Raw genomic sequence first — 14,466 nt, 5'->3', positions numbered from 1 at the left:
AACATAGCTAGAGATAATATTGTTTATTGTCGATTTTGCCTGTCGTCCTTTCGTGGGGGTTGATAAAATAAGTACTAGCTACCCTGAATTTGCTGGCCTTGTACCAAAATTTGAAATCATCATAATCGATCCTCCTCCTCCTCATCATCATCACCACCACCACCACCACCACCACCACCACCGTCATCATCATCATCATCACCATCATCATCATCATCATCATCATCATTACCACCACCACCACCACCACCACCACCACCACCACTACCACCATCACCATCATCATCACCATCACCATCATCACCACCACCGCAACAACAACAACAACAACAATAATAATTATCATTAGCGGTAGTAGTGGTAGTAGAAGTAGTTGTAGTTGCAGTAGTAGAAAAGATAATTATTATTGTAATTATTTTTATTATTTATTAGCCAAAGTTGTTTGGTCTCAATGAAATTTCTGTTGAAAAATAAAAACTACTTGCGGTTGACAATTAAATCTATAAATGACTTAACGAAGTACACTAGAGAAAGAAAAAGGTAGTATTCAAAAAAAAGAAAAAAAAAGAAGAAAAAAAACAGAAATTAAAATTAGAACTGAAATATAAAAGCAAAACTCTTCCATTCAATTATGTCTTAAAAGGCTTCTCGTTACAGCATCCTTCCTTTCTGAAGTACTTGTTTATGATGTTCTGTATGTTCGCGTGTGTGTGTGTGTGTGTGTGTGTGTGTGTGTGTGTGTGTGTAGACATATTTCGTGTCTGTAGTTAATTCCGTTCGATTATTTCACTACCTTCCAGGAATTTTAGACACAGTGATCTTTAGAAAACCACCGTTGAGCTGTTGAAGTACAAACGAAGACAGCAGCTAGTCCCGTGATGCCGGTCGTCTGTAGCGGTTTGTCTCTTACCCCTGAAGAGCGATAGAGGTAATTTCATACCGTATCCACAAGTCGAGATAGTCTCTGTTTTGTGTTCATTATTGGTGTCATGTGGTTTCTCAATCAAATACAGTGGCACCGTCGTTTTGAACTATTTCTGAATGATGATATGGCTCTATCCAAGATAGATAATACGATATCGATACCCACTTGATTGTAAACCTTTTATCACTACCTTCATTTTGAATTTGGTGTTGTATTGGACTAACATTTCAAAACGTCAGTTTCATCAATTTCCACATCTTGATTCTTTGAAAGATGAATTAGTTGATGAGAGTCTAACTACATATCGCAGCAATTTACAATCATTGCATGATAACACGGTGGAGCGATTTCAAGATGTTATTGTGCTGAATATTCCAAATTGGTATAGCAGTCCGTTTGAGGTCGATGCAGTCGACTGCGAGGATGACGTTCAGTAGGAATTGATAGAATTACAAAATGACAATGATGCCACAATGCGATATTGCTGTAATAGCAAAAAAGGTTTGTGGTACCATCAGAGTATATTGAATTCTTATCCCAGTCTGTGGAAACATCTGAAATTACTTTTGCTTGCCTTCCTTACCTCATACCTGGTTGAATCTGGTTTTAACTGTGTTGGAACTTTACTTTCCCATAAAAGAATTGGACGGGATGTGACACAACGAGGAGGCTTGCGTCTAAAGTTGACAAGTTTGAAACCGAATGTATCTGCACTAGTTGCATCGCACCAGACACATGGTTCTCATTAAAAAGTTGTATTCTTTTCCTTTATAATACAATCATTAATTATTTTTACATCAGTAGTTCTGATCAATGGTTCATTTGGGGAAAATGAAAATTAGTGTAAAAGAAAGCGCAAGCTTCCAGAAGTTAATCTGTCTAAAAAATATAGAGTTAACGTTAGAATTTTATTGACACTAACGGCAATACTAAACCTACAATAAGAAATTTGTAAACAACCGCATATTTTAATACAAACGGCACTAACAGGGCAACGAGTCTACAATATAGTGTGTTTGTTAAATGATACGAGGGGGCTAGGGGATTTTGTGTTGGTGGGGGCGTTGTGTCAGGGTTTTTTTTTTTTTTACACAGGTGGGCGAGGGAGCATTCTTTGGCTGATAGGAGGGCGATATTGCAATTTGGCGCGAAAAGTTTGGGAACACTGGTTTACACGGAACATTTTCTGAGGCTTATATTGCATCACTGAAATTGTGCCTGTCATGAATGTTTGTATGCATCTGGATTTTTTGGAATTTTTCAATCGACCAAGGTCCAAGGACAACTAAAGTCTCATTATGAGGGACTCGTTTCTGCCTTTTTAAAATGTATGATTAGAGATTGCCTAAAGTTACTATGTAGCCTTTTTACATATCATTCAGGAGATTGGTGATTGTTCTAGAATTCTCATCAAACTAGTCTTGATGTGTGTGTGTGTGTGTGTGTGTGTGTGTGTGTGTGTGTGTGTGTGTGTGTGTGTGTGTGTGTATCTTTTAATCTGATGATATCATCGGCAGCATCATCACATGGAATTTAGAGTGGATCAGTCATCTGGGGTTGATATGTCATGTCAAAATAAATACACGAAATATAATTTTACACTTTTCGACAATAATGAACCATTGTGCGAAATAAAGAAAAGACAGTAATGTAGTTTCTATTGAGTCATTCTATTTACTAGAAATAGTAAGCAAAGCTTCTCAAATTACTAATGTCTTAAAAGACGGACATATTGACTAACGTGGTTCTAGGCAGGGTTTAAATGAAAAACAAAAAGTCAGAGCGGTTAAGACTGAGATGCCTTTGATCAGCAATGACTACAGCAACAATAACAACAATAATAACTACATAAACAGTATATATATTATATATAATGTGGTAGTGTCAAAAAAGAAGGAAGCTCCTGTTATATAGAGACCTCAATTCGGTTTCAATTCTCATATGACACAAATTCATTTCCTCTTCCTGACAACTCAACACCTTTGCAATAGGCATGAACATCACAACATCTCAATTCTATTGTATCCTTAAATCTTTGCACCTAATAAGCTAAAAATAAATATATTTTTCAACACGTAAATACTAACATCTCTTCTTATTTTACCTTATTTTATATATGTATGTATGTATGTATGTATGTATGTATGTGTGTGTGTGTGTGTGTGTGTGTGTATGTATATATATATATATGTATATATGTATGTATATATGTATGTGTATATATATATACATATATATATGTATATATATATGTATATGTATATATATATATATATATATATATATATATATATATATATATATATATATATATATGTGTGTGTGTATATATATATATGTGTGTGTGTATATATATATATGTGTGTGTGTATATATATATATGTGTGTGTGTATATATATATATGTGTGTGTGTATATATATATATGTGTGTGTGTATATATATATATGTGTGTGTGTATATATATATATGTGTATATATGTATATATATATATATATATATATATATATATATATATATATATATATATATGCCGCTTATAATTTTTTTTCTCTCATTAAATCTAATTAAATATTTGTCAATTGACTCTTGTAACCAGGAACAAAATCTCACAAAAGCATTAAAACAAATTCAGAGATAAATCAAACTCAGATAAAAATAATAACCAGTTTCTAGTTTTACTTTTATATATTTTTGATATGTGTTTGTTTCTCATTTTGTTGTTGTCCTGGTTACTGTTTCACTTTTCCTCAATTTCATATCAAATTACAACATCCTTAGTGGTCTGTTTATATCACAGTTTCCTTAGTTGTGAGATCTTTTCCTTCCTTCCTTCACTTCACACTCCCTCTACACACATACACAGACTTACATGCATTCATTTCACGTCTAAATGTGTATGCACACTTTTAAACATACATACATACTTACGTATATACATTCATACACATGCACACATTTCTATACTCTTGAAAGTGTAAGTACACCCACAAAATATATTAAAAAATACTTGTTTACGTATTCATACATACACACACAGACACACAGACACACATACAGACACACACACAGACACACACACAGACACACACATACAGACACAGACACACACACACACAGACACACACTCCCCCCCCCCCCACAAAGCACACACATGTATATATATAAAAACTTCCATACATCTATACATACATGCACATATTTTGACATCTATGCATACTTGTGTAGATAAAAGAGCACTCTCTTTCGTTGTCTCTCTCTCTCTCTCTCTCTCTCTCTCTCTCTCTCTCTCTCTCTCTCTCTCTCACATGGTTACACACTTGTACATACACACTCGTACAAATAGGTGTAAAAAAAAGGCACATGACACATGTGACGCCCTTCAAAATACAGATACAAAGAAACTTCAGTTTCTTGTCCCATTTCATTTGGAGGCTCCGGTACCAGAGAAATGCCATTCTCAGTATAACCTGGAATGTTCTCATCAGAGCCACTCCCTGTACACTTGCAGAGTGGGATTGTCGTCCTAATCTCTGCGAGAAGCTGCATATATTGCAACAATTTACTGTATCTGTTTCAAGAATACTGAACTGCCATTATGCTACCATCAGCAGGGCTCTGTGTTTGCTAATTAATCCATTAACCAAAAATCGGTGACATATTCTTGGCTCCAAGTCATACAATCATCTACAGTGTCCTTTACAAGAAAACTGAACAAAATTTCATTGGAATTTTATCACCATCACAAATCATCACAAAGCCACCTCCATACTTCGTAGTAGGAACCAAACAATCAGGACTGAATGCTTCTTTGAGTTGTCTCCAGGCACAGGCTCGCCCCGAAGTTGGAAAATGGGTGAACGGTATGAGGGGGTGCTGAAAATCTCCTGGCTTTAAGGGTTTTGCGAAAGGCCTAGCTGGAGGCACAACCTTCCAAGTTCTTTTACAGGACTTAGTAAAACTGAAGAACTTCTGCAATATGTGTGTGAATCTGAGAAGAGAACATGTAAAATAAAAAAAATCATAATTAACTGATCCTCCTGTGTTTTCTTTTACATAAAGTCAAGAACTTTGCAACACCCCTTCGTAATTTATCAGAAAGAGATTACATTGTACCATTGAACCATAATCTTCTTCTAATTGTTAGACGCCGTTTTTTTCTGCCTGTCAATGTTGATGGGATGCAGGAGAAATTTAGCAATTCTAGCCCTCCCATGGTATCCAACTGTAGAGAGCTCATTGATGAATAGTTTTGGTTGGCAAAATGGTGGCTTTACTGTTGTATTTTGATGGTCTTTAGACATAGTAAATGTCACTATTCTCTAGTCACTCTCTATGAGCTTAGCTCCCTGTCCAGAATTATGCTTGTCTGAACTGATTTTACCTTGGTATTAAAATGCCAACATGATTTTAGAAACTGGACCTCTTGAAACATTAAAAAATTCAGTCGATTTAGTGACTCCATCCGCGCTTCAACAATTGTCCTCTTTGGAAATTAGATAGGTCGCGCATTTTAACTTATCTAAATATAAATATCTGATAAAATGGAAAGAGAAAAACAGAGGGCCATATCACGAAGTACAAGATATATATAATGCATATGAACACATATATACGAACTAGAACAGTTCTGAATCCATCGTATTGACAATAAAAGAATAGTTAAATAAAAAATGGTGTTTCCATTATTTTGTCCAACACCTGTATTTTCTCAGTATTTTTCTAAGTGATAATTCTTCTCGGTCATATTGTTCGTGGACGTAGAAGGGAACTGTAATTCATGAATAATTCATGAATTTTCTATAACTCAAGTACCACGCCATTGACTTTGCAAACATGAATATATGTACACACTATTTTCTACAACACAGACACAGAATCAGTGCACTTCAATTATGAATTTACATAAATTTTATTTTAATATGCTGTAATTTGAAATTTGTTATTTTTTCCATTCATGAACAAATATTCATTTTAAAAGTGTATTTTTATTACCCTTTTTAGAACCCATACTATTTAACTACTTTGAATTCTAGTACCACTTATACCAGAAGAAGTTTACACTTCTCGTGGCACGTGGGAAATAAAGGAAAATTTACAGCAGTTGATTGGAAAAAAGAAAAAGATCTAAGAATAAAGAGAGAGAGAGAGAGAGAGAGAGAGAGAGAGAAAGAGAGAGAGAGAGAGAGAGAGAGAGAGAGAGAGAGAGAGAGGGGAGAGAGCTGGAAAGAGAGAGAGAGGAAGAGATGGGGTAGGAGATAAAGAAAAGAGGTATGCTCACTTGATCAATTATTCATATTGCTAGGGCATCCCACTTTAAAATCTTCTGAGACATTCCAAAACATTCATGGTATTATCACAAGTGACAGCAAGGCTGAGGAGCTAGATCAGCCAGGTACCTTCCCGAACATTATCTGCTACTTCAGAGGGGCAGGACGTTAACAAAGTCAGAAACCTCTTTGTCAATGATCTGCACCTACCAACATCTCAAAAGCCATTGGTTGAAAATATAATTTTCTTTATTTCATTCAGCTACGAATTAAGTAAATCTCATCACCATCGCAGCATTAAGGATGTGCAATGGAGTAAATGAGCTGCTAACGTAACATCCATAGGCACCTGCCTCTAGCTCAAGGGAAAAGAATGAAATACTGAGATATGTAAATTTATTGTTATCTCTACATAACTTTTTGTCTCAAAAGCTTTAATATCATCCATCCATCCATCCATCCATCCATCCGTCCATCCATCCAGGCTGTGTAGGCCTTGTCTTTTTGCCTGGAGGGTTACTAATCTGAGGACTTGGGACATCGAATTTTTGCTGCATGTGGGATGTAAAAGGACATGCCTAAAAGGATAATTTCACTCACATACCTATCTGTTTCATGTGCTGCCATGGATAACTGGCGTAACACTGGTAGAGCTCTGACCTGTTGGAGGCAAACTCCGTTGCTGGAAATTGAATAATAAATATGATATGTTACATATTGAACTTTAGCAAAGTTTTGGATATCTTTACTGTTCCACTTACAAATTGGATTTGTAGAGTGCGTTTTGGCTTTATACATTTTTTTTTGTCTGAGCATCTAAGTTTTATGAGATTTTCATGTGCATCAATAATTATACGTATGTATGTATACCTGCACACACACACACACACACACACACACACACACACACACACACACACACACACACACACACACACACAGAGGCACACATACACACACATATATATAAGCATACACACACACACACACACACACACACACACACACACACACACACACACACATATATATATATATATATATACTTTATTAATAAAGCTGCAAAGACATCACAAAAACTGTCACTCAGAGTTTCACGTTCCCGTTCATTGGGTAGTTTTGGTTGAGAAACTGTCTGACGAATGGGAACGTGAAACTCTGAGTAACAATTTTTGTGATGTCTTTGCAGCTTTATTAATAAGCATATTACTCTACCTCCGGTATTTGAGTACTATTTTTTTCACATTGTTTCACATTTATGTGCTTACTCTGGCATATATATATATATATATATATATATATATATATATATATATAGCGAGGGTATGAGAGGTATTGGTATCTAGAAAACCCAAAAAGTGTCAGGTAACCCTATGTAAGTGCTATGGATAGACCGTGGTTAAACTCTTGGTTCGATAATGATACGAGTGAGTAGTCTTATGTGGGTCTTGTATTAGCATGCTTATATATATTAGACAGAATGAGATAACAAATCCAAAGCTGTGAGGAGTTTTCAGGACAGCTATAATGAAATAGTCTTACAGCTGTTTCTGGGATATTATGGATATTCCTTCATCAGAGGCGGTGTGAGAAAATATTTGAGTTCGAATTTATTGTGGAAAAGGAGGAGATAGAGAATATAGAGGGAAATAAGAGAATTAAAGCAGAAATAAGATATATAAAGATATTGTATGATGCATGTGTGCGAACTGCCATGCTACACGGCAGTGAAACGTGGGCCGTGACAGCTGAAGACATGCGCAGGCTTGAAAGAAATGAAGCTAGTATGATCTACTGAATGTGTAATGTCAGTGTGCACGCATGACAGAGTGTAAGCGCCCTGAGAGAAATGTTGGATATAAGAAGCATCAGATGTGGTGTGCAAGAGAGACAACTGCGCTGGTATGGTCATGTGTTGCGTATGGATGAGGAGAGCTGTGTGAAGTGTTACTCCTTAACAGTGGAAGGAGCCTGTGGAAGAGGGAGATTCAGGAAGACATGGGATGAGGTGGTGAAGCCTGACCTTCGAACGTTGGGCCTCACAGAGGCAATGACTAGTGACTGAGACCTTTGGACATATGCTGTGAGAAGACCCGGCAAGTAAAGTGAGATCACAGCCAGTGTCGCATAACCAGCCCATTTAAAAAGTACCTTTGAATACTCTTTCATTCGGCCCCTTTGCAGAAGGAGCACCTCTCTCTGTTATCCGATGCTTCGGCAAATGAACATGTCTTTCTTTCTAACATGCCACTCTTTTTTCTACCTGACACTTGGTCGGAGGCACATAGCTGCTGTTATAATTACTATCTTTGTCTTACTATCGTAAAACAGCCGACTATTAATTATAATTTCTGTACACCGTCTCTGAGACAAATTGTCCGGATAAATAAGATCTCTGAGAAATAACTTTTTTTCCTTCTGTTGATTTATTTGGCGCATATCACACTGTCCCAAGAAGTTTAAATAATCGGCTATCAATACTAATGGCTGCTGCATTCATCGCATATACCTGTAATACCCCCTCCCCACACAGATAAAATAAAGGAAGAACGATCCTTTCCGAGCCATAGCCTCACAAAGGCGGTTTCCCTCTAGTCGGGACATCCGTTCGATGCAGGATTACTAAATTTTGCCAACGGAGTGGGCTTGGAGTAAGAACACCACGCATCGCCTGGTGCAGGAATCAAAACCGCAGTCTTAAGATCATGAGTGCAACGTTCTAACCACTAAGCCACACACTTCCACACATATATACATATAAAGAAATATGAAAATTACGAGTTGATGAGGTTTTGAAGGTACTGTAACAGTTATGCGTATTACTTCCCTTTCTCAAATTAACTGAAGAAAAGATAAGACGGCCAACGTGCCTTTCCTGTCACTCGTTTCCTCTCTCAACATTGGTTGCTGTGTCAAGTGGATGCCAACAACCTAAGTCGCTTGTCTTATTATTTTCTCTCTCTCTCTCTCTCACACACACACAAACTTTCTCTCACTCTCTCACACACATTCTCTTTCTCTTACACACACACACTCTCTCTCACACATAACACACTCTCTTACACACACATACAGACGCTTTCTCTCTCTCTCTCTCCACAGACACAAACAAATAAGCAGACACACAGACACACAGACACACACTCTATCTCTCCCTCCCCTCTCTCTTTATTTCCCTTTCCTCCCAATATATTTAAATCTAGACACCCTTTAACCATCATTCTCAACTAGACCCCCCACCCCCGCCACCACATTATCATCCACAACACGTCCACACCCAAATGTCCAGTTACACCACCCCTCCCCTTCCCTTCCACACATCAGCTCCACTTGCTGTAATAGCTTCCCACCCGCCCAGAGCGTCAACTAGCAGACCATTACAACACACAACTACCACCCACATACCTCTGTCACTGCCCACACCACACCACGCCCAAACGCAGTCGCACCGTCACTTTCATTCACCTTATCACTGGCTTTAATCTCACCGACACCATCTTCGCTCATATAGACGATTCAACACATCATCATCGTCATCTTATCACAGTCGATACCACCATTCCAATCCTCATCCATGTTTATAGGGCTTTCCTATAAGTAGGTTATCTCCCTTGGCTAGGCGACGCTCCATGTAGATAATTAAACTTCCGCAGACTACCCACGCCATTGTTATTGTTTTACGTCTTATGGATATGAAGCAGCTTGATGATTCAGCTATCGAAGTACTTACTGTGCCTGAGTTAAAGAAATATTTAAGGTTATATGGACAGTATGTTACTGGAAGAAAGGCGGACTTGACTGAAAGGTTGAAAGGAATAAAAATTATGTCGATGAAGAATGTCAACAAAGTAAATTCATCGGACGATAAGTCTGAAGTATCGGACGATACTTCAGACAGGAATAAGCAGAAGCTTATATCTCCTCTCGGTGAAGTATTGCCTGATCTAAAGATCTTTGTAAGTTGCCGAATTTCACAGATAATGACATAATTACCTCGTGCTACGGATGAAATCAAAGCAACAGTTAAGGAGTGGCATATTTTACCACGACAGACACGTACACAGCATCGAATACCACGATGTGAGTGAAAGCTGCTCTCACTGTATTGTCCGGTGTCTGGTAATCCCTTCAATACCGACATCAAACCAAAAAAAGAATCCTGACCACAGAGTGTGGGTAATTATGTCAAAGGTCACTGGCAATGTGCATTCAGCTGATTGCAACTGTTAAAGCAAGTCATACGGGAGAGTTCCAATCAGGGGTGGATAACAACCTTATAGGAACCCCCTATACACACGCAAACACACACACACACACATGTGTTTCTACATACGTAGATCATCACCACAACTGGATATTGTAGTTCAAAAAAAGACAATACTGAATATGGCTGGATGGCCTTTGATCATAAGTTTGCACCATCAGAGCACTAGCGCAGCTAGAGTGTGTGCCGCCCGGGGTGGCCCTTCTGTTTGCCGCCTCCGGACCCCTCAAAAAAAAATAATAAATAAATAAAACTGCATATTACCTACAGCAGACCCAAAAGTACCGCCCCTTTAAAAGTGCCGCCCAGGGCGGACCGTCCTTGCTCACCCACTAGCTACGTTAGTGCATCAAGGTTGACATGGGGTCTTTAATAGGCAATTTGTTATTTAGGTGTAACATGCATACGCACGCACGCACGGGCTGCGCTCACACACATACATTACTTACACTGACACATCCATTAGTTTAAACGGATGTGCGAGTGTGATTCAGAAGAAAGTACTCAATACTACAGTTAAGTGTAGTAATGTATTTCGGCTGAGCCAGGAACCTGCCAGTCAGAAGCGCCGCGTCGCACGGGGAAGTAGTACTTCGATGAAATTTTGAGGCAGCTGCTGATCACGAATGTGATGTCTTCCATGGAAATTTAGTTTCAGTTGCATCTTGGGACCTCAAGGGTTCATTGTCTCTTGTTTACAAGGTATTTCGTAGTAACCTGCGCTTGGATTGCAAATGCGCAGTCTTTGAAGTGTGATATAGCGGTCGAGTGTGTAAGACAGGCTGTACTTCATGTTGATATTAGTGTCTCATTAAGGCGGTGAGCTGGCAGAAATGTTAGCACGCCGGGCAAAATGCTTAGCGGTATTTCGCCCGTCGCTACATTCCGAGTTCAAATTCCACCGAGGTCGACTTAGCCGTTCATCCTTTCGGAGGTCAATAAAAAAAAATACCAGTTACACACTGGAGTCGATCTAATCGACTGGCCCTCTCCCATCAAATTTCAAGCCTTGTGCCTAAGGTAGAAAGGATATTACTGTCTCATCGAATTCTCGAGTTGGCAGAATCTCAGTTCAAATTTCGCCAAGGTCGATCTTGTCGGGGATCAAAGAAAAAAAAAACAACAAAAAAAAAATACCAGTTAAGCACTGGGGTCGATGGTAATCAACTTACCTCTCCTCCGAAATTGCTGGCTTTGTGCCAAAATTTGAAATGGATATTATTGTCTCATCTTGAAGTCTTCGGGAAACATACGCCTGCATAGTCTTCTTTTTGGTATGCTGAGCGGTTCACATTTATGCCTTCTTTAAGGTACGTTAGTTGGCAGTTTTGGGACTGTATGGGATGTATACATGCATGTATTATATATATAAATTTGACATTGGCTATTCTTTCTTGTCTTGGGATTCACAGTCAAACGGCTGGGTGGAATTGCGCAAAAAATTACACAAATGTGTAGAATGACCCGGTGGTGATGCTGGGTTTTGTATTTTTTCATAGCTCCCATGGTTACCGAGATAATCTACTATAACAATACTCTTCTGTTTATGAATGAGAAAGGAAGGGGTGATAGATGAATAAGGAAGGAAGGGGGTGATGTCATACTTGGTAGTGGGATGATGAAAATTGTACGCTGAAAAAATAAATCAAACAGCGTTTCAACTGTGTGAATATATGTGTGTGTATGTAAAAGGGGGAGTATGTGAATGTGCGTGTGTGTGCGTGTGTGTGTGCTTGGGTGCGTGTGTGCATGCGCGCGCGCAATGGAAATGGGATGATTCATCTTTGTTCGCTTAGTATTTGGGTTTATTTTTTGATTTGGTTCAATCTTGGTTGGTGTATTTTTTTGCTGGTCAGTTATTTTTAGCGTTTTGACAGAAAAAAGCCATTCTAAAATTGTTCTTTAACGCAAGCGTGCCCAAAGAAGTCGAACGCTTATACAGAGCAGGTTTTACAGCCACATCATCCAAACCGACCGGGTGAAACCAGGCTTAGCTGCTGGTATATATATATATATATATATATATATATATATATATATATATATATATATATATATATTTATATATAGATGTGGCAGAGAGGACGGACGTTTTTGAAAAATGCACAAATCATTGATTTTAGATGCAAACAAATTTTATTGATATCAATGTGTTTGTATTGAATTAGTATTTGTCAAAATCAAGTGTGGAAAACAGTATCCATCATGTAGCGTCCGTTTTCATTGATGCATTTCTGAAGGCGTTCTTGGAAGTTGGCCTCCGCTCTCTCCAGCATTGCTCTGTGTATAGTCCCATGGTTTAAACTGTTGCCCAATAACTAATTTGTATAGGTGGAAATTCAGGTTTTCATACAAAATAAGCTTTACCGATCGATTACCGATGCCAAATTCAGTGGAATGCCTCCGAGCAGAGCGATTCGGACTTCGTATCAAAGCTTGTCTGATGTGTTAACTGTTGTAGGCAAACACACGGTGTTCTATTGCTCACAGCGCCATGGTTTCACCTGAAAAGAAATGCTAAGACACCACGGACCGAATGGTACCTGTCAGACATATGTCCCTTCCCCTGGAGCTGAGTAATAGCCATTTAAAAACATCCGTCCTCTCTGCCCCACCCTGAATGTATATATATATATATATATATATATATATATATATATATATATATGATAAATAAATTCAAAAAAGGATAAAACTCTTTTACAAGAATTTTATCAAGAAGCCAGTGTGTAAAAGAATTCATGAGGGAAATTTCTATTCCCAAGAATATAATTATTCGTTTGCCCTTTATATATTATATATATATATATATATTATATGCATACACACACATATATGTACTGTGTGTGTGGGTGTGATCAAGAGGGGGAGTTTGCCAATATTTTAGCAAACAAAACAAAATACTTTTATATTCTAATAAATAAAACTCCGTTTCTCGGAGTAAATTCATTGCGTATATTACTTAACTCTTTGGACTTTGGTCCACAAACGTGACCTTTACTACCTATGCTATATCCACCCTACTCCTGGCTTCTTATTCACCTTTATTCCTACTCCTTCCTTTCTAGAACGTCAAACCTCTTGCAATTGGCTCCTTCTTCATATCTTTCCGGCTGGTTCGGCTTGCGACAGCTTAAAGAGGAACAGTTAACAATATCAATCTCAACTGGTCTTGTCATACTCACGAGGTAAACAAAGGGTTCACTTAATTGTCAGTCACAGTGAACAAGTATTGAAGTGTTAGTAGTTTAGCTTCAATTCAGCTTCAATAAATAAATAAAAAAACCTATGCTCAAAGCCTTCCTGCTTTGACCATTGCATTGTGAAAGCATGTGGCTTTGTGGTTAGGACAGTGGTTCTCAACCGGGATACATATGGTCCCTGAGAATCCATATAAAATTTCTGGGGATCCACACAACAAAATAATAAATTCAGGATCAACAATAGCATTTTAAGGACCCGCGAAAGAATTTTGCTGTAGATGTATTGCAAGAAACAGGTTTCTTTCTCTACCATTTTACATAGTTCGACCTACACAAGTTAATGCGTGAAAAACAATGTAGGAATTTTGAAAGAAGTTTCTATAAAACTGTTTTTAAACATCGAATGGCTATGGGGGTTCACCGAAAAATAAAATAGTAACCAAAGGGGTCAATAGGTAAAAAAAATGGTTGAAAACTCCTGGGTTAGGGTATTGGTCTCAAGATTGTGGTTTCGATTTCTGGACCGGGCCACGCATCCAGGAATCGAGGGATTTAAAACACTTCATTTCACGTTGCTCCAGTCCACTCAGCTGGAAAAATGAGTAATCCTGCGATAGACCGGTGTTCCTTCCAGAGAGGAATATAATACGCTACAGAAACCGGCTCTATGAGTATGTATGACTCGAGAAGGAAGAAGGACCGTTATCCTTGATACATTGTCTGAAAATACACTGATAAGGTGTAATTTGATGGGAATTTGGCTGCTATTTCGAGTGAGCATGTAGAGACTCCCTCACCGGCTAA

This window comes from Octopus bimaculoides, chromosome 3 (assembly GCF_046866305.1).
Source record: "Octopus bimaculoides isolate indiv1 chromosome 3, ASM4686630v1, whole genome shotgun sequence".
Taxonomy (NCBI): domain Eukaryota; kingdom Metazoa; phylum Mollusca; class Cephalopoda; order Octopoda; family Octopodidae; genus Octopus; species Octopus bimaculoides.
This window is presented reverse-complemented; position numbering follows the sequence as displayed.